Source organism: Zonotrichia albicollis, chromosome 22 (assembly GCF_047830755.1).
Source record: "Zonotrichia albicollis isolate bZonAlb1 chromosome 22, bZonAlb1.hap1, whole genome shotgun sequence".
Taxonomy (NCBI): domain Eukaryota; kingdom Metazoa; phylum Chordata; class Aves; order Passeriformes; family Passerellidae; genus Zonotrichia; species Zonotrichia albicollis.
Window position 1 is genome coordinate 10164684 of NC_133840.1, and position 22612 is coordinate 10187295.

The window sequence follows — 22612 nt, forward strand, 5'->3', positions numbered from 1 at the left end:
AAGGAATGGATGGGGAAAGTGAGAGAGAGGGACACAGTCCACTCATAAATAAAATCCTGCTGTAGTTTGGAAACCCAGACAATTACAGATGGATTCATTTATTGCTGGGCTACTGAAGAGTCAGAGTCATTTGCAAGTGCATTCATAGTTCCCTTTCTCCAGTGCTAAATGGTTTCTTCTCTCTCCATGAAGACCTGGAGACAGTAGCTTCTCAAAATACCTGCTGATGAGCTGAGCCATCTGCTAAAGAAAACAAGTTTCTTTTACAATTCTATTTTCTATCATCATGTACTGTTGTGTCAGACTGTTTTCTGCAAATAACTTGCAGTTCTTTTGGCAAGAAAGGGCCCGACAAATGTGCAGTCGAGTTCAACAAAACAACTTTTTAGAAGCTGAAGACTTTCCCCACATAGAAGGGACAGATTCCACCCACCCCCCCCTGCATCCCCATTGCATTCTTAGGTTAAGGAGTGAATCATGGACTTCAAGCAGTCTATGTTAAAAGGGATTGTGAACATGTTTCTTTTCTTCTCTCCCTCCCCTTTTCCCTTTGACTCCCTGTCGAGGTGATGGTAGTAAATTTTTATAGCCAGTAAAAATGGGACACGGGGTTTTACCAGCATGTAATGACCAATGAGCTGGTGTTGAGTGCAGGGGCTTTGGGAGCTCAGGTGGGAGTTTGTAGGTTATCTGCAGACCAAGCTCCTTTTCATAGCAGCAATGTGCTCACAGAAGATGCTGGGGGTTTGCCACAGCTCTGCTGCCTGACATTTAGCAGCTTGTGTCCCATCCCTGATTTCCAGAAAGGATTGTCTGCTGGTGCCTGCTGTAGCCTGGCTTCATTTCAATTGCAAACGGGGGCTATTAGTATTCCACAAATACTCGCTTAGGCACTTGGGTTTCTCATCAGAAGGGGAACTTAAAACAAGAAGAAACAAGAACGGCCGTGAGGCTCGGGATGGATGGCTCCCGGAGAGCTCGAGGCTTTGCCCACAGGCTCAGATTTTGTCACTGACCTGGGCTTCCTTCAGAATTGTCCCCTCCAATATTCTTCCCACGCACTCTTTCCCTTTGTTCAGAGGCAGGCTTTGAACTTTGAATGGTGTTTTATTCTCTGCCTCTTCTCTCTGCTGGGCACGGGGAGGATTCCTGTGCTTCACTCCCCGAAAGCAGAGCAGGAGGGAGAGCTGGGGCCGTGCCTGTGGCTGCTCTGGGAATCAGCAGGTCCGGGGCTGGAGGGGGATACCGGGAGCGATCCCACTGCCCTCGGGTGCCTCGGCTTTGTCCTCCCGTTTCCCCTCCTTGGCTCCAGCTGGGCCGTGTCAGATCAGCGGGATAAAGCTGCAGTGCCGGGTCCTGGGCCCGTGGCAGGCGCGGGATGGAGCAGCAGCTGCCTCTTGCCGTGGCTGAGTGTGGCTGAAGAGCAGGAATGATTCGGGATGCACAGCCTGTGGTCGCTTTCATCTTGCCGGGGGATGACCCTGCCATGTCCTTTCTGGATGCTTTGAAAATTTCCTGGAGTAAAGGGTGCTCTCCTCTCCCCTCACTTGCCCTCCTGTTCCAGTGAGAGGAAATTTTAGATCTCTGGAATCTTACCATGACAGTGCTTTGTATGCAGAAAAGTGGCTTGGTTTGGGTTTTCCCCTTTCCTTTCTATTTTTTCTGGTAGTTGATTTGAGCTGGTTCCAACCTAACTTTAGACCAAAGCTTCTCTCTCGGTCCTGAAGGGCTGAAGCCATAATCACTACTTTCTCATTTAAATTCTAAAATTACCTTTCAAATCTTACCTTTTCATTTCTTTTGTGAAGGTCTTCTCTGGCCTTTTAAGGGATGAGCAAACACAGTTTCAGCAGTGCAGGGTTGGTAAAAGGCCAGAGGCATTGCAGGTAACTTTTGACATCTTAACTACACGGAGCTGTAGAGTTGGTTCTGTGTCCAGGGAGTGTTGGTGGCTCAGGCTGGGGAATGTGGTTTGCTTGTTCACTCTTTGTGGTTTGTTTTATTTCTGGGAGCTGTGCTTAGGTAAAAGAGAGCAAGGTACTACTCTGTGTCTGTCCATCCCTGGAATGATGTGTGCCACGGGGCTGATTCCTGCCTGGAGAGCTGCAGTGCCCAGCTGGCAGAGACTGAGGTACAGGGCAGCACCCCTGAGCAGCAGCAGTGAGGGGAATCTACTTGAAAGAAGTAGATTTTAGTTGGCTTTTTTTGTTGGTTTTTTGTTGTTTTTTTTTTTTTTTTTAAACAGAGTCTTGGGCAGTGACAAAGGTTTTTTGTTGATGGCCAAGTTAATGAAGCCCTGAAGTGATCTGCCTTTGGAGGTAGCAGCATCTTCATCACTGGTGGCTGCTGAGGAGCCAGGAAGCAGCCCCAGCCTGGGGAGCCCTGATCCCTAGAGAGGCTCAGAGGGAGGTGGAGAGAGATGAGGTTTGTTCCTGCCTCCATTCCCTGCATCACCTGGGAATGGCAGTCCTTGGCTCACACCCTTTGCTTTGGATCTGGCCCACCTGCTGCATTTATGTTTCTGCTGTTGCAGCATTTAATCTGCTTTGGTTTGTTTCCTCCTGAGCCAGCTCTGGAGGTTCAGTGTGCTCCTGGTATTTTTGCTGTGTTCACTTGAAAGGGAAGGTGTAGGCAGCTCCATCTCCCAGCTCTCACTGACGCAGGATCTGTCACATAAATCCCAGCATCAAAATGTGTTTGCTGTGGAGGCAGGGCTGTTTTTTGATTATCCACCTTATTCCCAAACCCATTGCTCTCAGGCAAATGTGGGAACCTTTTCCTTGCTAAAGGCTGTACACACCGTTCAAATAACTTTGACAAACTACACATTAAACCACACAGTTGTGGTTATTCCCCTTTCTGCTACTGTTGGATAATTTTGCTGTGGGCTTTGTGAAATGTGTAGGTAGCTGTATTCAGCCAGAGGGCTGCAGATTCACCACCAGGCCTTCACAGGCTAATGAGCTTTCTCTTAATGGTGTCATAAAGCTGATGCTGCTGGAGGTGTAATGGCACTTCTCAGCTTGAAGTCAGATACTTGCAGATGTGCATGTTGTGTTTCCCAGCTGAGTTAGCCCCTGCCAAGCAGCTGGATCTTGTGGGAATTGTTGATAACTGAGGGTGTCCTTTGTAGGAGGATGACCAGAAAATAGCCCTGGACACCCCCTGTGTCCCACAGGGAAGGGACAGCTCCCAGTTGCACACATGCATCAGGGCTTGGGAACTGGGAAAAGCAGGCATCCCTTGGGAAAAGAAGCTGTTTTGGCAGGTGTCCTGTGTGCCATGCAAAATCTCTTGAAAGAATTAGATTTTCAATTTTTTAACAGAGTCTTGAGCAACGTCAAAGGACTTAAAATATGCCAAAGCTTTTTTGTTGGTGGCCAAGTTAATGAAGCCCTGAAGTGATCTGCCCTTGGAGGTAGCAGCATCTTCATCACTGGTGGCTGCTGAGGTCACCTTGGGTTAAGGTCACACCTTTTGGGAATGGTGGAGATTCCAGCTGACCCTGTCTGTGGCAGGAGGACAGATGAGAAGATCTATGCTCTTCCTGCCCCCTTGCTGAGTGCTCCAGGAGTTCAAACTTTGGAAATGAACCATGCACCTTTAGTGTGGTACCTGCTGGCCCTGAGCCTCAGCTGTTTCCCCTTCCCAAACTGCATTTTGAGCAGTGCCAGTCCATGCTTGTGGTGACTGGTGCTGCATTGGGAGGGCATCCCTGAGGGTCAGAGGTGCTGTTCACTTTTGGAGAGCAGTGCTGAGAAAACAGGGCAGGATCTAAGACTCTGAAGGAACTCCTCTAATTCTTTGGGATTTTGTGAGTTTGTGCTTTATGGATGGAGTCTGTGTGAACCTTATCTCCCTCAAAGTTTGAATAAAACCCCCCTGGGCAATCTGGTTTAGTGGAAGGTGTTCCTGCCCATGTCAGGGGAGTTGGAATGAGATGAGTTTTAAGGTCCCTTCCAACCCAAACCATTCTGGGATTCTGTGCTCTCCCTCCCTCAAAATGTGGCAAGTTATATAAAGGAGGGGGTGTGTAAGAAAACCCTAATGAAAGCAGACAATAGTTTGTGCAAACAATTAAGTAGGAGATAGCTTTTTTGGCTCTGGAAAGAGTAAACAAGTAGAAAATTATGGTCATTTGACAGCAGGAAATCTATTTTTTTGTCATTACTGTATATTGGAGACAGCAGTGAATGAGACTGTTTAAACCCCGATCAGCCACCAATCCACACAGGATCACTTTTTTCTTTCCTCTTTCTTTTAATTTATTTTCATTTCTGAGATTGACAGATTCAAGTATGAAAGGCTTTAAATAGGTGATCATTCTCATCTCAAGGCTTTGCCTGGCTTTTTAGTTTTCAAATCTCATTTTGGAACACATTGCATTAAATTACATGAAATTACGGAGCACTTTAATTACTTTCTTTTAAAAGCCCAGACCATTCATATCTGCTGCTATTGCTTACAGGCTGCAGCACAGAGAAGTGATTTGCTGATGCAACACCATGTCCCTTAATTGTATTGTGCTCCAGGAGATGAGGAGGAGTTCCCAGGCATGGCTGTGTGAGCCCAGGGAAGCACAGCACCCCAACTCCAGCTCGCTGCAGGCCTGACAGTGCCCCACATGTGAAGAGCCAGCTGTGTTCCTGAGCTGCTTTTGCAAAGAGAAGCAGCCCATCATTGATTTGGAGGTGGAGATGAATGGGTTGTTTTATCCTTTTAGGTGTTGCTCCTAATGCTGTCGGTGTTGCCTTGATGCTGTAAAGTTTTGGTACCTGGAAAGGAGAAGTAAAGAAAAGCAGAGTACAATGGAGTAAGGGATGAATTTACAAAGCTTCTCTAATTAAAAAATATCAATGAGGAAAGCATTGTTGTTTGTAATTGGAACGGACTGTGGGATCTTCCCATACAAATTACCATTTCTAATTGACTTGTAGGAGAGTGCTCTCCCTGGTTTTCCTGCAGTGGTGTTGCTAGGAAGTGTTGCTAGGCAACCCCTCAATGACTGAACCGACCTTTAAGATAAATATATGTATTTTCTCCCCATTTTGATGCTGGAAAGCAAACCTCTATTTTGTCTCTGTGCTGGCCTTTCTCTGGGCAGGAGGAGTACTTTGGGCAGGGGGTTGCTGAATAATAGTCTGCTTAAGATTTGGCAAAGCTTTTTTGTAGGCACAACCTTTTTGTCTGTAACATCCTCAGGAGCTCAATTTTTCCCATGCAACGTGAGCAGCAAAAGTTGACAAATAATATCTTGAATTATTTATCTGATTAATGTAGTGATCTTTATTGTATAAATCATTGAAGAAACCCCTCTCACTGTTCCCTCAGGTGAGCAGGAGCAGGCAGGGCAGAAGCAGAGCATGAAATGGCTGTTGGTGCAGAGTGACAAAGAGGATTTAAACCCTCCCATGTTGCTCAGGCCTTCTCCTAAGAATCCTGGTGGCCCAATGCAGAGCAGCCACTGGGACCTGTTGGGAGTGGTTTGCTTTTACCAGCTGTCTATGAAGCAAATCTCTTGGTTTATTATTCTATTCAAATCATTGGTGCTCATAATTTTTTGAATGCTTTTGCCTCATGAAAAATGTGTCAACTGTTTGATTTTTTTTCTTTCCAGGGGAACAAGTGGAATAATCTGTAAGGCTCTAATTTAAAAGCACCTCTAGTTAAAGACAACTTGCAGAAAGGTATTGAGATATTCTGTGCTTTTCCTTGGCTGAGGCTGACAAATCAAAATGCCAAGGCTTGTTGAGGAGTGTTGAGTGACAGCCATGTAGGAGTTCTGAGGTTTGGTCCTACCAGAGAACTGAAATGGAGCTTTTGCTCCCCAGAATACCCAGGCAGAGGTGGGCATCCCTTAGGAATCCCTCTCCCTTAGGAATCCCTCTCCAGCTCAAAGCAGGGAGCAGCAGGAGGAGGGTCCTGGGCAGACCAAGCTGTTATGGTGCTGTTCCTGTGGCAAAGCCTTGGCTGAAAGAAGAGAATAAAAGTCAAGGTGAGGGGAAGCCTGAACCACCTGCAGGCTCTGAGGAGGGAGAACAGAGCAGCCAGGGGCTGCAGGGAGGCAGGACTGGCTTGGCCACTGCTCAGCAGCCACAATCTGCCACATCCTGGGTCCTTCTGTCCCCTGCTTTCCTCCCCCAGCCAGGCCTGGGAATGAGAACATCTCCAAACTTCCCAGTAACTTCCCAAATATCCCTGGGCCCAAGTGTAACCAGTCTTGGAGGATGCTGTGCTTTATTTTTGAACTATTTTTGCCAACCTGCTGCAGCCCTGTTGAGATCTCTTCTTCCCCATCCATTGCCCCCATCTCTGCTCTCTGCAGAGCAGACCCCTGGTTTCTGGCAGTGTTACAGGCACCCAGCTGATGCAGGGCTTGTTGTGGAATAAACCCAGTCCAAATTAAAATAAGGCCTGGATTTTGCTTTTCCAGAATTTAGGCATGCAGCCACTTTGTATACAAAGGTCAGACTGTTCCTGATGGTGAGTTGCCCACCCTCTGTACAGTATCTCCTGTGGGGGAAGCAGAATTTTCCTTCTGCTCTGGCTGCAGCCAGGTTGGAGTCGCTGGGTTGTGGAGGTGAGAATGAGCCTGCCAGGGAGGAGCAGCAGAGCCTTACAGTGAATAATGCTGCAAGAATTTCTGAGAGAAGGTGGCTTTGGCAGCTCTCTGTGCACTGTAGGACCTGTTCCTACTACATGTAGCAAGGACTTGGGATGATTAGCATGAAATTGAATTGTGTTAATCAATCTCAGGCAGGAGTAGAGCACAGAAGTGATGAGCCTGTAATTTCATTCCTTCCCATCCCTTAACTAACAGAGCTGCAATCCCAGCTCAAAGGGGAGCAGCCACTCCCCTTTTGGGCACTCTGAGTGCCCTTTGCAAAGGAACAGGATTCTGATTCACTGGAGCAGCCCAGGGCTCTCCTGGTGATGAAGTGGACACTGGTTCATTAGTATTTGGTCTTGTCCTTGCCCCTAGCTCAATGTCTGGGAACAACAGTTGGTTTAAAATAGGCTGGAATGGAAGCATTAGAGGGCTGGGACAGGGTATTGTATGGATGTGAATGTATTGTATTGCCAAATTTAAAAATCCAATAGCATACCTGATTACAGTCAACAAAAAATGCAGTCCTGCATCAGAATGTAAAAATGGGTGTCTTTACTCTTTGTTCAGAGAAAATATCAAGGGTGCACACAGCACATCATAGAGGCATTAAAGTCATTCAGTTGTTTGTGGAAAGTCCAGATTCTGCAAATACTTAACTTTGGTACGTGTGTAGTCACAGTGAGATCGGGGGGAAATCATAGAATGAAGTTACCTAGGATGGAAGGGACCTTTAAGATCATCAAGTCCAACCATTCCCTTAACACTGCCAAGGCCACCACTGCCCCTGTCCCCAAGTGCCACATCCACAGGGCTGTTAAACCCCTCCAGGGATGGGGACTTCACTCCAGCCTTTGCCAATATTCACCAACCTTTAGGTGAAGATGTTTTTCCAATATCCAAATCTAAACCTCCCCTGGCCCAGCCTGAGGCCGTTCCCTCTGCTCCTGTCCCTGTTCCCTGGAGCACAGCCCGACCCCCGGCTGTCCCCTCCTGTCAGGAGCTGTGCAGAGCCACAAGGGCCCCCTGAGCCTCCTTTGCTCCAGGCTGAGCCCCTGCCCAGCTCCCTCAGCCTCTCCTGGGGCTCCATTCCCTTCCCTGGACACCTCCAGCCCCTCAGGGTCTGCATTGTCCTGAAGGACCCAGGGCTGCCCCAGCACTGGAGGTGCCCCAGAGTGCACCTGACAAGCCCTGCCCTGCTCCTGCTGGACACACTGGGGCTCATCCAAGCAGATTTACTCTTCTGAAATTTAATTTCTGGAGGAGAGAAGCTTTCATTGTTTTTAAAGTGTTTAATGGCAGTCAGTTGCTAAACATTTCAGCAAGCATTTCCAATTGTTTTCAATTTATGGAAACATAGTTGATGTTTTGGTTTGGAGACCACTATAAACTTGGACATTACCAGCAAATAAAATATAAATTTATATTTGGCTTTACAATGTTAAGTAGAGTAACTACACTATACCTCAATCCTTCCTGCAAGCCACTGTCCTCTAAAATAGAAGACATTATTGTGGTGGTATTCAGAAATCACTGAACATTTACTGTGTGTTGTTCAGAAATTACTTTTAATTAAAATAGAACAAAACTGGCAAAGCTACGTAGCTGGAGAAAGTATTCAATATTCCACAGCTTGCCACAGACTACCACAGCTTTCAGAATATATTGATTTTGCCACATTAAACACGATATGTGATGCCAGGGCCCAGACTGAGAACTTGTAGCATGAATAATTTACCAGCTAGATGAGTGAGCCTGTCTCCAGCAGTATGGGGAGAAAGAGCCCTGTGAGCTGAGGCTCTTTTTTATTATTATTATTATTATTTTTATTATCTATTTACCAGCTAGATGAGTGAGCCTGTCTCCAGCAGTATGGGGAGAAAGAGCCCTGTGAGCTGAGGCTCTTTTTATTATTATTATTATTATTATTATTATTATTATTATTATTATTATTATTATTATTATTATTATTATTATTAATTTACCAGCTAGATGAGTGAGCCTGTCTCCAGCAGTATGGAGAGAAAGAGCCCTGGGAGCTGAGGCTCTTTTTATTATTATTATTATTATTATTATTATTATTTTTATTATTTATTTACCAGCTAGATGAGTGAGCCTGTCTCCAGCAGTATGGAGAGAAAGAGCCCTGGGAGCTGAGGCTCTTTTTATTATTATTATTATTATTATTATTATTATTATTATTATTATTATTATTATTTTTATTATTTATTTACCAGCTAGATGAGTGAGCCTGTCTCCAGCAGTATGGAGAGAAAGAGCCCTGGGAGCTGAGGCTCTGCTCCCAGAGCCAGGAGCTTCCTTGGAAGGGGAACATGTGATGTTCAAAGGCCTCTGGAGGGTGAGGAGTTGTACAGCAAGCAGGAAATGTCTCACTCATCTCGTGGCTTCCCTTCCCTGCTGAAGATGTGAGAAGTTTTGTGGATGCAGGTCTGGGCAGAGTTCCAGGTGCTCCTGCTTGGAGAAGGCAGAGGGCTCTGCAGGGCAGGGCTCAGGAAATGCTGCTGCTGCCTCTTGTTCAGCTCTGGGTGCAGGCACTGCTGCAGGCAGTGGGAAGGCTGCAGAGGCCTTTGGGTTCAAGGATGGATCTGTCTGGAACAGAGGGTTTGCTCACACAGAGATTCTGACCCAGATATTGTTCTGCAAAATGAATCACGAGACCTGCAGGTAATTCCAGTTCTGTGGAAACAAAAACTTGGTACCTCACAGGACTTCACCAACACAGATGCTTTTCCACAGAGCTGCTCACATCCTCTGCTTCTGAGAGGTTTCTGACTTGCCCATTTTAATGGCTTTGTTATTTACAAGCTAACAATTCCTCTGTCCCTTTCCCTCACCCAAACACCCAATACTCTGCCTCCTTTCGTCATTCCTTCCGTTTCTTAAGGGCAGGACTGAGAGAATGAACCAATGAGAATGAACCAGAGAGAATGAACCGAACAAGTGGAAATGCACGACAACTAACATATATTTTGAATAAACCAGCAAGCTGACACTTAGTGTGACAAGTGGAGGAGGAAATTGGAAGTTGATAAACAGGAATTGTTACTGTTTTTCTACAAGGAAACTATGAGAAGATAAATGGTGGAGAAATGTCATCCTTCTTGCTCATCTTCTCTGTCTCCTTAGCCTCCCTTTGCATGGATTTATATGAAAACTTGTGGTTCAGAAAATGTCACATGTTCCTGGTCAGATCTCCCCACCCTCTGTAAAAGGGGAGGGAGATCACACATCTGTTCAGATGCAGACCTGCAGGAAATTCATGTAAAGAAATTTCTGTTTGTGGATTTGAATCCCTGAGTGGGAACCTGACAAAATTGTTGAGGTTTTTCTAACCACAATTTTAAAAAAAATGTTGCTGTCTTCTTAAACCCAGACACAGTGTGGGAAATTAAAGGACCATGAAACCCTGGGATATGAAGAAATGCTAATAAAAAGTGATTGTACTGAATGGTTAAGGTTTTGGATTCCCAGAATTAGCCATGCCAGCCTTTACATTAACTTGGGCTTGGTTCTGAGGTACAAGCTCTTTGTCATAACGTCAAAGCCCAGATTATTCTAATTACTGTTATCAGTGTAAAACTTGTGTTCACTCTTCTTCTTTGCTTGAAGGAAGCCTCAAATGAGTTGAAGTTCTGGTCTGGAGTCATGGTCATGCCTGGGTACAAAGAGCCTCTGCTTGTAGCTGTTCAGAAAAAAAGGAGTCCTGACTGTGGTGAGTGATACAGCAAAAAGGTGGTGCTTGGGGCATTATTCTGACTGAACAGTTTAATCAAATATTATCTTGGCAGAGATGTCAGATTTTGTCATTTTTTCTTCTGTACTAGTTTGAAGACAAACCAGTGGGAGATTCCAAATCAGAATAACAATTGAATTGAAAAATTAAACTAAAGGCAGAAAAACACTGTCTTAAACTGACAGAGTTAGAATATAACCTGACACCCTGTTAGGGTGTTGGTAGCAGTCTGATTTAATGGAGGCTACAGTGTTACTGGAGTGATAAATGTGATTCTCTTGAAGGAAGGATCCTGCAGAAGGGTCTGGTCTCCCTCTGAATGTCCAGTGGTGGTTATGGAGCTCTTGCTCTCTGGGAATGCAGTGGGCAAAGGCTGCTGTGGTGTTCCAAACCTCGGATTCTATCCAGGTAGGAGTGCTTGGTTCCTCCCCCTGGGTGGAGCATCTCCCAGTGGGATGATGGAATTTATCAGTCATGCAGTGAGACTTGGTGGCCCATTTAGCAGAGACAGAGCCCAGAGTTATCAAGGAAGAGCCATGGAGGAGATAAGGAGCACTGCCCCACCTGTTGTAACAGCTTATGAAGGTGGTAATAGGATACACACTTTTGATTACATCCTGCATTGTAATCTCAGACATCTTCACATCAGAAATCCTTGCTTTTGGAATTTCTTACTTCCATTTTACTCTTCCAACCCAATTGAGAGGACAAGAGCAAAAGCTGGGCTAGGGGAGGGTCAGGTTGGACACCAGGAAGAATTTCCCCATGGAAAGGGTGGTCAGACATTGGCAGGGAGGTTTGGAGCTGCCATCCCTGGAGGTGCCCAAGGGAGGGCTGGACGTGGCACTCAGTGCTCTGGGCTGGGGACAAGGTGGGCATCAGGCACAGGTTGGACTCAATGACCTTGGAGATCTTTTCCAACATTAATGATTCCATTTTCCAGGAATGGAAAATATTTCCATGGTTCCACTGTGGTGCTTAGTGGAGGATCTCTCCCAGAGCCTTTCAAAGGCACCGGGGAGAGGAAGCTGTCCTGGGGCAGATCTGTGTGCAGCCACCCACGAGTCCCTGCTGTGGTACTGGTGCTGGCTCTGCTGCCTGGGAACAACACATGGGGCTGCCCCAAGGGGCTCTGGGGCTCATTTTTGCTCAAGTTTTGAACACCCAGACCCCCAACCCCCAGTGGAACTGCTGAGGGTTTGCATGACAGCACAACCTTTGCCTTTTCATTTAGCCTCGGACCTGATGTAATCTCTGTTCCAGCAAGGAGGTGTGTTCTGAAATTAAAACCAGCTGGTGATAAGTTTAGAAGGGTGATAAGTTTAATAGTATTCATGAGTTTAATCTCTCCTGGCAAACTGAATTCACCATGATAGTGAAAGAGAGGCGTTACCAGGCAATTAAATTGTTTTAGGTTTCAGACAAGGACTTTAATGGATGCCTGATACGGTGCTTTAATCCCACATCATACAATTATTTCTTGTCAAAAACTTTCTAAAAGTGGGAAACAAAAAAATATCCAGCTTAAAAATGCTTTTTATATGTTCATTTAAAATTATTGGAACAATGCTAGAGAGCATATTGTTAACTCCACTTTTCTTTTTAAATGAGAAGTCTTGTTCGTTCGAAGACCAAGTCTTCATTTTTCTGTTAAAAATTAAAGAGGGTTTTCCACACTGGATTAAAGAGGCTTTGGGGTTTAGAAGGCCTTGCTAAAGCATATAGAATATATTGCTTAAAACTAAGCTGGTGTGAGCCTCCAGCTCCAACATCTGTTGAAGAATGAACAGAATAAAAAAAGCGTAATCGCCGTGAACAAAGAGGGAGATAGGATTCTTGAATTGCTGAATGGGACTTTCTGGTACCACAGTCAGCACAGCAACATTTGAACAGTCCCCAGCAGTAAATTCAGCAGTGGAGCTCACATCTGTATTGTTTTATCTGCTCTCAGATTGCAGGGAGTTCCCATGGGCTGGGTACGGCCTCGCTGCCACACGGCCGGGGCTGTGTTTGTTTCTGATAGCCTTGTTCCCAGCCCTCAGGAGAGGGGCAGGACAAACACCTGCAGCCTGGGCAGTTCACAGAGCACACAGGGCTGAGACGTGGCTCTGCACCAGCCTCTGGCTCTCACCTGAGCAGCTCCTCCAAAAAGGATCCTCTTCTCAGCAATGTCAGAGGTTCCTGTTAGAGCTGCTCGTAGACACAGATCTTTGTGCTCAGCAACACAGAGAGAAGAGCACAAATCTGGGCTGAAAAGCAGCACATTCTGTGATGAGAGAGCTGCAGGTATGTCAGGCTGTAAGGGGGAGAGCAAGGGTGATGGCCCCCAATGTCTTCAGGAACCTCCTGAAATGTCAGTGGTGTACAGAGCCAGAGCAGAGCCAAGGTGCAGCCTACAGCTCCTCCTGAGGGATAGCTCCCATCCCTGCATCTGGGACAGGGACAGGGCCCAGGGAAGGCTGGAGCTGGGCCAGGGCAGGCTCAGGTTGGATTTCAGGAAAGGCTCTTCCCCCAGAGGGTGCTGGCACTGCCCAGGCTGCCCAGGGAATGGGCACAGCCCCGAGGCTGCCAGAGCTCCAGGGATGCCCAGGCTGGGATTGTTGGGGTGTCTGGGCAGGGCCAGGGCCCAGACTGGATAATCCTTTGGGTCCCTTCCCACTCAGGACATTCTATGGTTCTACTGCTGTTTATGTGCTCTTGAAGAGCAAGAATTGTCACAGACCTGTTTTATGAAAAATCCTTTCTTTAGGAATTTTTCCTCCTGAGAAGCTGAGAGGCCTCAAGAACAAAATGTAAACAATGGTTATCTGCTGCTGTGGAATGCAACAGGTGCATCTGGGATTGGTCTCATGGGGTTGTTTCTAATTAATGGCCAATCACAGTCAGCTGGACTGTCTCGGGCAGTCACAAGCCTTTATCATTCCTGTTCTATTCTTAGCCAGCCTTCTGATGAAATCCTTTCTTCTATTCTTTTAGTATAGTTTAATATATATCATAATAAATAAAGCCTTCTCAAACATGGAGGCAACATTCTCATCTCTTCCCTCATCCTAAGACTCCTGTGAACACCACACAAAGAATTTTACATTATTTTCTTCTGCTTCCTCTCTAATCCCCAGGGAGACACATCAATGCCCTGTATCCACAGTGTATATAATAATTTACTGTAACACGTCATATTCATCTTCTGGAGTCTATATGGGGAAACATTTTAGGAGACTCAGGAAATTGCACATGTTTTTTTCTTCTCCACAAGGGTTTCTTTGGCCTCTGGAGAGGATGCTTCCTTGCTTGAAAAAAAGACATTTTTTGGATGTATTTGGATAATGTTCATTGCATAGACTCTGTGACTTGTGAATGAGCATGAAAATTAATCTCCTTCTTAAGAGGGTATGTAGACAAGGGGAAGCTTGAGAGATTGTTACATCCTGTTTGAGGATATATCAAGTGAATAGAGCATAATGTTATTCATAATGATACATTTCTATCTGACATTAGCATATTATACCTGTATAGAGACTTAAAAACCGATTGCTTCATTAGTGAAGGGCATGTGCATGTTTGCTGTAATGCTTCAAACTGTCACTTTGGGCTCTGCTTAAAAGGACAAATTAGGCACTTCTGGGTTTGACTGAAGGCAGCTGAATGTATTGCTCATAAAGTCTGGTGTATTAATTTGTCTCTCTGAGATTCACCCAGGGGTGCAGCTCCTGTTTTGAGGCCTCAGGCACACATCTGAGGTGTGGACAGAAAAAGCAGGATGTGTCTCTGTTTGCTCACAGGGGCTTCTTGGCTCCATGAATCAACAGAGGCTTTCTCTTAAATAAACTGAGGATGTGAACCTTTGGATAAACGGCCAGATTTATGCCTCTGTCTGTGAAAAAATAACAGGGACAGCCAAACCCTTTGTCTTGTGCTCCATTGTCCGGTTTTCGGCTGTTTGAAGGGCCTGGAAAGGCCCGGAGTGGCCTTGGGGCAGCCCGCGTATCAAAGGACGAGAAGAGGCTTCAGTTCTTCTTTCGGTCTTTATGTTTATTAATTGTTTATCTAAAAGATTTTCTTTCGGCCCGACAGAGGTCTGCTCAGCAGCCAGCCATGAGCACACTGTGCTGCCCTCCGGACAGTCACCTATCTTTATACCCAAAGTTATGTGTACAATATTTATCGTTTTTCCCCAATCCTTTTTATTCTTATTGTCCGGTGCACTTTTAGTAATGACCAATCCCAAAGTGCCACCATCACCACAGAAGATGGAGGAGAAGAAGAAGAAGAAGAAGGACAGGACACGCCCCAATTCCTCCATCTTACTTCTCTAAACCCCCCTGTACAGAAATCCTGAACCCTGTGTTTCACTCTCTAATTAACTGATCCCTTCACCATTCACCCCGGTGAAATCCTCCTATCCTCATACAGGTGTCGTCTCCCGTGTAAGATCAAAGTCCAGCCACCAGACACTTCTGGCAACATTCCAGGACTCCCGAGCCCCCCAAGGTGGTCTCGGTGACTCGGCACCTCAGTCCTGAGGTGCTGAGATCCCACACTCCATTGTTTGTCTTTCTGGTGCTACTGTCAAGCCACACTGACAAAACCCACCAAATTAAGAATTGCTCAAAACGTGTTTGGTAAATGTTGAGGCTGTCTTGGGTGTTCTGCCCTCTTTCCCAACACTAAACTGAAATAATAATTAGCATCTCCAATTCTGCCTTCCTCTCATAATTAAGGGTTTGCATAACTGGGAATGCACAATTGTTGGGAAAGCAGCCTTTGGAATCCCTCAGGATTTCTTTTCCATTTTAAAATCATAAACAATGTTGGTGTTGACCTACATAGCCTCTGATTTTTCTTTTTTTTACCTAAATTGCTGCAAAGGCTACTAATTACAGCATACTCAAAAGTAAATTACCAAGCCATCAGTAAAAATTACATTAAAAGCAGCATTATTTCCCATAACATTAATAAGCCCTTTTCGGGTGTGATTTATTTTTGCAACAATTACTGTACAGTCTCCTGGAAGATGTATTTCTGTGTAGTTAATATAATATACATGTATGCAATTTTCCATTTTAGTGCCTATGGATTGCTTCATTTTTCATCTGTATTAGGCTATTCTTATAATTTCCTCTGGGCTTTCAGGAATGGCAGACATCAAGGGAAAATTGGAGTGCTAAGTCCTGTGGGAAATGCAAAAAAGCAAATAGATCAGAGTCGAATGGAAAGGACTGAGTTCAAGTGCACTTGCATCATGAGAATTTAAACTGCCTTCCAACCTTTTAGAGATCTGAAAGTATTTTATTGAAGGAACTTGGCTTTTATGTATTTTACTGGGAAATGAATTGTAATTGTGAGCCAGGTCCTTGTGCATGTAAGGGAAGTGTGTCCATTCTGCTCTGTTTGACAGCCTCCAAGCTGACAAGGTGAAGATGAATGTGTTTTGCTCTCAGCTGTATCATTTGAAAATCTTTTGAAAACTTAGGTACAAGTTTCTTTACCTTCTGTACAAGTTACTGTAGCTCAGGAAGTTTTATATAATGCAAGCTTAGTTCTCAAAATTCAGATTTGCTACTTCAAATGTCCAGGGTTGCAAGGCATACTGGTATCAAAATATAAGAGAAGGTAAATCTGCTTTTATCCAGCTCATGTGAAGTGAGAAGCTCAGGTTTGGTTCAAATCAAGAATGTGTTTAGAGTGAGTCCAGAGGAGGCCACAAAGGTGATCAGAGGTTGGATTCCCTCTGCTGAGGAGACAGGCTGAGGGAATGGGGATCCTGGAGAGGAGAAGGCTCTGGGGTCACCTCTTTGGGCAGCTCAGGGCCTGAAGGGGCTCTAAGAGAGCTGGAGAGAGGCTTTGAAAAGGACAGGGAAGGAAAGGGCAGGGAGAGTGGCATCAAACTGAAGGAGAGCAGGGGTAGATGAGATATTGGGAAGGAATTTGCTGTTTCAAATGTCCAGGGTTGCAAGGCACACTAGTATCAAAATATAAGAGAAGGTAAATTCACTTTTATCCAGCTCATGTGAAGTGAGAAGCTCAGGTTTATTTCAAATCAAGAATGTGTAAAATTAGAGTGAGTCCAGAGGAGGCCACAAAGGTGATCAGAGACAGACTGAGGAGCCCTGGGAGGGTGGGCAGGCCCTGGCACAGGGTGCCCAGAGCAGCTGTGGCTGCCCCTGGATCCCTGGCAGTGCCCAAGGCCAGGCTGGGACAGTGGGAGGTGTCCCTGTCGTGGCAGAGGTGACTCTGGGAGGATCTCTGAGGTCCCTTCCCACCCAAACCATTCCCTGGACTGCAGTCCTGGTCCCTGTGGTGAATTGTTCCCCTGTGCTGTCCCCTCAGGCCTCCCTGTGGGGTTGTGCTCGCAGGGACAGGCTCTGTCTTCAGTCAGTGTTAATTACAGATGTGAATTTATCTTCACAACTCTCAGTGAGATAATTAAATATCATCTTATTAAATAGCCTGAGTGCTGCAGTACCTGTTAGTAATACAGACTGGGATAATGGAGTTAATTTATGTTCCACTGGCAGGGGTAGCTATAACTTTTTGCTGGTTTAATGGTTACTTGTGCTTTTATAACCACTTGACAAAGAGAATCAGGCTCAGGATTTGGCTGCAATTGCAGAGTGCAGGAACAAAATTGGAGCAAAGGAGCTGACACACAATCTTCTAAGACCACATTATTCTGCTGAAATCAAAGGTGTTAAACAGGGACATGGATGAGAGAACGCCCAACCAAATTCATTCAGAGCTCAAGTTAAATCTCTTCCCAAGCCAAATGACTTAATCCAGTCTGTACCTAGTGGGGGGAGAAATATTCCACAGGATGGTTCACCCAAACCATTTCAGAAGGTGCCCAGACTGGGGTGAGGGGGAGAGAGAGAGAAATCCAGTCTGTCCTCATCCAGCTGGGCCCCTCTGTGAACACCTGGAGTTTGGTTACAGAAAATGGCAGATTTTGAATGGGTAAACTGGTCCACTTGTAAGGAATATCAGATTTTCAGAGGTGCCCATGTGAAGAATTACCAGATCCCTTCTTAGCCTTTCGGAGGGTTTTGCACTCCTGGCCTCTTTAGCCTTCAGTGCTGGGAGCTGTGACTGCTCCACAGTGCAAACCTGTGCAAGTTCCTGGGGCAAAGTCTTGTGCCTTTGTCATTCTGTGCATTGCTTTTCTTAGTGCACAGAGCAAAACACTGTAAAAAGGTGTTTCCTTGTAAACTTTTATTTGGAGGTTATATTTATGCCCTTCCCAGAAAGGTCAGGTTAAAAATTCCCATACAGGATGAAACATGGGGTCACAATCAGATACTGAGCAAATACAAAATTTACAATTTCAGCTCTTTGCTTTGAATGAATTGAAAACTCTTGATTGAATTCTGTTCTCTGCTCATGATTTGGCACTCAGTGCTGAAACTCTTCCACTAGCACTTCAAATTCATGTGGGTCTTCCAAGGCCACCAGCTCCCACTGTCTTGAGGAGGAAAAAATACTTCTAGCATTGACACCGTTCACCTGAAAAGGAAAAAATGCAATCTTTTTTATTGTGGACTTCTCTTCTGTGAAAGATCCTTTTCTCCCTTGATCACCCCCAGGCCCTGCAGATTCTCTAGCAGGCTACTACCTCAGCCATTTGTCATAAAGGGTTTATTATTAGATGTTACAGCTTTTGCAAGCTGCTCCTCCAAAATGGCTTTTTTGTAAAAAGAAAAAAACCAACAAAACCCACCTGGTTTGTAGTGGCTGTGCAGTCAGCCTGCTGGACTAATACAGGTGCTCTTTATTTGAGGTACAGCTTCACCTTGAAGCCTCAGTGTGGTGTCTTTACATAACCTTTCTGCCATCTGCAAGGAATTTGCTCTTTTCAGTTCTGGGTTTTTTTCTGAGCTTACTTTGAGTTGTTCTTGATTGCAGCACGAGTCTCTCCCTTTTCTGTTAATCCAGGGTGGACTTAAAACACCAAGGGATTTGCAGAAAGAACTGAGACCTCAGTGCTGGCCTGGGCCATGTCAAGAGTTGCTTTTCCTGTGATTCCCTAATTAGGAATATTCATAATAAATATTTCTTCTTAGTGAAATAATCATTAGTGATATGGAAAAATCAGTCTTGGCATTATGCTGTTAAATATGACATTTACTTGATGCACATGGGGACACTGGATTCACTCTTTACAGCTGCCGTGTTTGCCCCTGTTTTTCTCTGGTCTCTCTGAGGCAGTTGGCAACATAAAATCTGGTTTGTATTTCTCCTTTTGAGGCCTGGAAGATGCTACTGCTGCCATTTGTGCAAGAGTGAGTTTGTGCTGAGAGCACAGCTGGGACCAGGGGCTGCCCAGCTCTCGGGGCAGTGTCTGTGCACAAGAGATTTCCAAGCCACTACACCTGACACTCATCCTTCTTCCAGGTCCATGTGAGTTCATGCACAATATCAAATGTCCTCAAGGAGAGGGATCTTTGCAGCTAAGACTGGGGGGGGGGTGAAGGACTGTAGAGCACATTTTGTATGTACCAGCTTTGAAATCCTGATCAAAACTCAGAATTCCACACTCCTGGATCTCACTATGCCATTGTCCTAGGTTACAATATTAAGATATATTCCATTCCCATCCTCAAGAGCTGCTGAAATCAGGAGGGGCATTGTTTCTTCCTTATCTTGATGGGCCCATCAATGCCTTGTCCATGACTCAGAGGTAACTCCCTCTGGGAGCCATTTCTGTTTAATGGACCCCCCACATGACTCAGAATGATTTCAGCCCATTGTGAGATGCTCTGCCCAGGGGGAGGAGCTCAGCATCCCCACCTGGATATAATCTGGGGTTTGGGACAGAGCAGGCAGTCTTTCCACTGGATTCCCAGGAGAATTGCTGTCTTTTCCACTGGATCTTCAGAGGAAGGCTACACCCTTCTCCAGGATCCCTGCTCCAACAGAACCACCCCTGACATTGCAGGAGGGCTGCAGCCACCCAACACCCTGACCCACAGGGTGTCAGGTTGCTTTCTGACTCTGTCAGTGGTTTTTCTTTTGTATTATTGCATGTATTTTGGTTTTCCTTTTCCTAATAAATGGTACTTCTGACTTGGACTCTCTCACTGGTTTTGCTTTCAAACCAGAACAGCCATGCGTGTGATGGAGGTGGCAGCTGACCCTTTTGGCTTTATGACTCTCCAGATGTTCCCCACTGTCCAGATGTTCCCCACTCTCCAGATGTTCCCCACTGTCCAGAAGGTGCTCAGTGCTCAAACCTGGCTCCTGTTCCCAGCTGTGTCACCCTGTCCCTGCCTGGGTGGCCATGAGGAGCTTCCTGATTTCATTTCCTTTCTGATTTCCAAGCAAGCCTCCCAGAGAGTTGCACAGATGTCCTGTTTTATGGGTTTTTGGGTGTGATACAAGTAAGGAAGGGTTTTCTGCTGAGGAGGAGATAAGCTCAGAAGACGTGAGGATGAGAAAATCTAATTACCATTCTGCTGTTGCTCAGCATGACCTGTTTAACTTTCAGTCACTTCCTCAAAGGTGACTGCAGGTAAGAACCATGAGTTTGGTTACTTTGCTCAAGCAACTGGGGCTATCAAAGCCTGGCATCTTTATAGGCTACTGTTCTGTTTTATAGAGGGAAAATATAAATTTTCTAAAAATTTAATGTGTAGGACAAAATTGCTTAAGTGAATTTGCTGAGATAAGGCTGGAGTGTTTTAGTGATGAGTTTGGAAGGAGAACTAAAGAGGAGAGTGAGACACAGAAATCTGAGCAGGCAAACTGAGCCTTGTCTGAGCTGATGCTGCTCTCAGGAGTGCCAAGACTTTCTTTTGGCATATGGGAAGTTTTATAAGGACACAGACTGAGGCAAAAAGCCTCAATTCAAAGATCATCCATCTCTTCTAGTGCTAATAATTTCTTAGCTTTTATCTCTTGTGAATCTAAAAGCACTTACAGAGGAATTGGTATAAATTTTCCCCATTAGCCTGTCGTCACCTAATAGCTGAACCAGAGCTTGAGCTGGAGTGCTGGTTGTCAGTGTGGTGGAGCAGTGGGCTCAGGGTCTGTGCCAAGCTCTGACTGACAGAGCTGTGGGGGTGGCAGTGCTGTCACCTCTGCCTGTTCTGGCACCTCAGGCCATTCCAGACCGCTGTTTACAGCCCTGATCCTGATGGGCTCATGGTTCACCACCCTGCCAGGGAACACAAGGAAAACAGCAGGTCTGGAGCTTTCCAGCCAGTTGGATTGTTGTTTTTGGTCTGGGCAAGAGAGAGAGGAAGGCAGGTTTTGTGCCTTGGGAAAGCAAGGCAGCCTGGGAGATGATTGTCTCAGCACTGTTACTGTCTTCCAGGAGTGTTGAGTGGAAAAATCTAGGTTTTCGGGGATGTACTATTATTATTATTATTAGTCTCCTGAATCCATTGTTCTGATATAAGTACCTGTTAGAGGTTCTAAATGTATTAATGAAGTCTGTAAGAGAACCCTTGTAGCTACTTGTGTGTGTCTGGGGCATGGGCTTGTTGGTTTGGAAGCAATGGAATATAACAGTCAGACGCCAGTTAAAAACAAGTGGTTTCAGTACAGGAGCTGATGTCCCAGTGACTCCAGGCTGATTAGCTGCCTGCTCCCCTGGATCAAATTACTGACCTGCAAGTAATTCATTTCTGAGCCCCCCCCAGGCAGGTTCTGATGTTCTCAGAGGATTTGGGCAGTGTGAAGCCCCCACAGTGATCATGAAGAAGGAGGTGCTGTGTCTTCACCCAAGCAGCAGATAAAACCTTCCCTTGGTTTGTGCAATAACATAAATGTGTGTCATATCTGCTTTCCTTTTATATCTCCTTATTCCAGTTGACAACAAGAGTCAGATGTGCCAGATATGCTTAATCTGGAAAAGAGTGTCAGCAGGATCAGTGTTTCTCTGCTTTCATATTTCCTGTCCTTTTAATATTCAGAGCTGCTGATCTGATTTCTCCTGGCCATACTTCTCTGTGTGGTTTTTTTTTTTTTTTCCTATTTCTGTTTCTCTGACTTTGGGTGTATAACTGTATAAACTTGGTTCTTCCAGGAGGTACAATAATAAATGAAGTCTGGTAGGTGGCATGAAGGTGGAAATAACGTTGCAGGGAACATCCTGTCTGTGACTGTAGGGCATTTTTGAAGGTCTGTGTTTATTTTAGAAGTGCCTTGGTTACTGCTAGCTTGCTTTTGCTTCTTCCACACTTAAAAAACACACAAAGAATTTTCATGCAGTAAACAGAAAGGTGGCACTTTAATGCTTTAAATAGAGATTGGAAGAGAAACCATTTTTCCACAATGAAAATATTGCATAATGACAGTAATGGTGATAATATTTTTTCATCAGAAATAACACTTGAGATCACAACACTTCAATGCTTTTGAGAGGAAAATCTTGTCATTTTAAATGCTGCATTGAAATTTTCCTTCTACATTTAATGCAAGAGCCCCACTTTCCAGGTTGCTGGGTGGTAGAAGGCAAGGATAACACCCTCTCTGCTCCTGGAATTTATTCTCTTTGTGCTGTTTTGGGTAAACCTCACATGTGAGTGAATCCACTCCTCAAACAGGTGTCAACCACACAGCTGTGACTTTGCAGCAGCTTTGTGAAAGGGTGCAGGGACCTTTCCCAGGGCCGGGAAATGGGAATTGCAGTAGGGAGATGTTGGTTGCTGGCCTGCCCAGAGTTTCAGCCTCACTGGTCTGTCTCCATGGTGATATCTGAGCTGTGCCTCGGCAGGCATTTGCTCTGGGTTGGTTTCTGGAAGGTCAAACTGGAGCTGATAGCCAAGGCATGAGCCTGGGGAGCTGGGCTGGGAGCTGGGGCTGCAGCCACTGGAAGTGGGTCTGCCAGTCTGGGTCTGTGGTCAGGCAGCTCCTGCAGCAGAAGGGCACTGGGGAGAGCAGATCCTGGCACAGCAGATCCTGGTACAGCTCTTGGGAGGAATTGCCACTTCCTCAGGTCTCTGGAAAGAAGAGGAGTCTCTGGTGCAGATGGGCTGACAGACAGTTCCATACAGACAAAAGACACAGGCAGAGGTGTCCCAAAAGAGCAGCCTCACAGAGGGGGGGTAGGATCCCCAGTGGGGCTGCTTGGCTTGGGCAGGTTGAGCCAAAGCTTCCAGAGCACTGAGGGAGGGTCAGGAAAGCTCCAGGCTGGCCCAAGGCAGCCTGGCAGTGCCACAGGACCCTCAGCCAGTGCCACCTCCATCACCCTTCCACCAGTGCCACCTCCATCATCCTGCCACCAGTGCCACCTCCATCACCCTTCCACCAGT

The 22612-nt window shown here is 45.7% G+C and overlaps 1 long non-coding RNA gene across 1 annotated transcript in view; it reads left to right on the top strand.

Annotated features, from left to right (window-relative positions):
- The window catches only part of LOC113459859 (uncharacterized), a 64846-nt gene that overhangs the window by 17750 nt on the left and 24484 nt on the right, over positions 1–22612 (top strand). The window contains exon 6 of the long non-coding RNA XR_012583546.1: positions 10238–10340. This is a non-coding gene — a long non-coding RNA (uncharacterized LOC113459859). The remainder of the gene's footprint in view (positions 1–10237; positions 10341–22612) is intronic.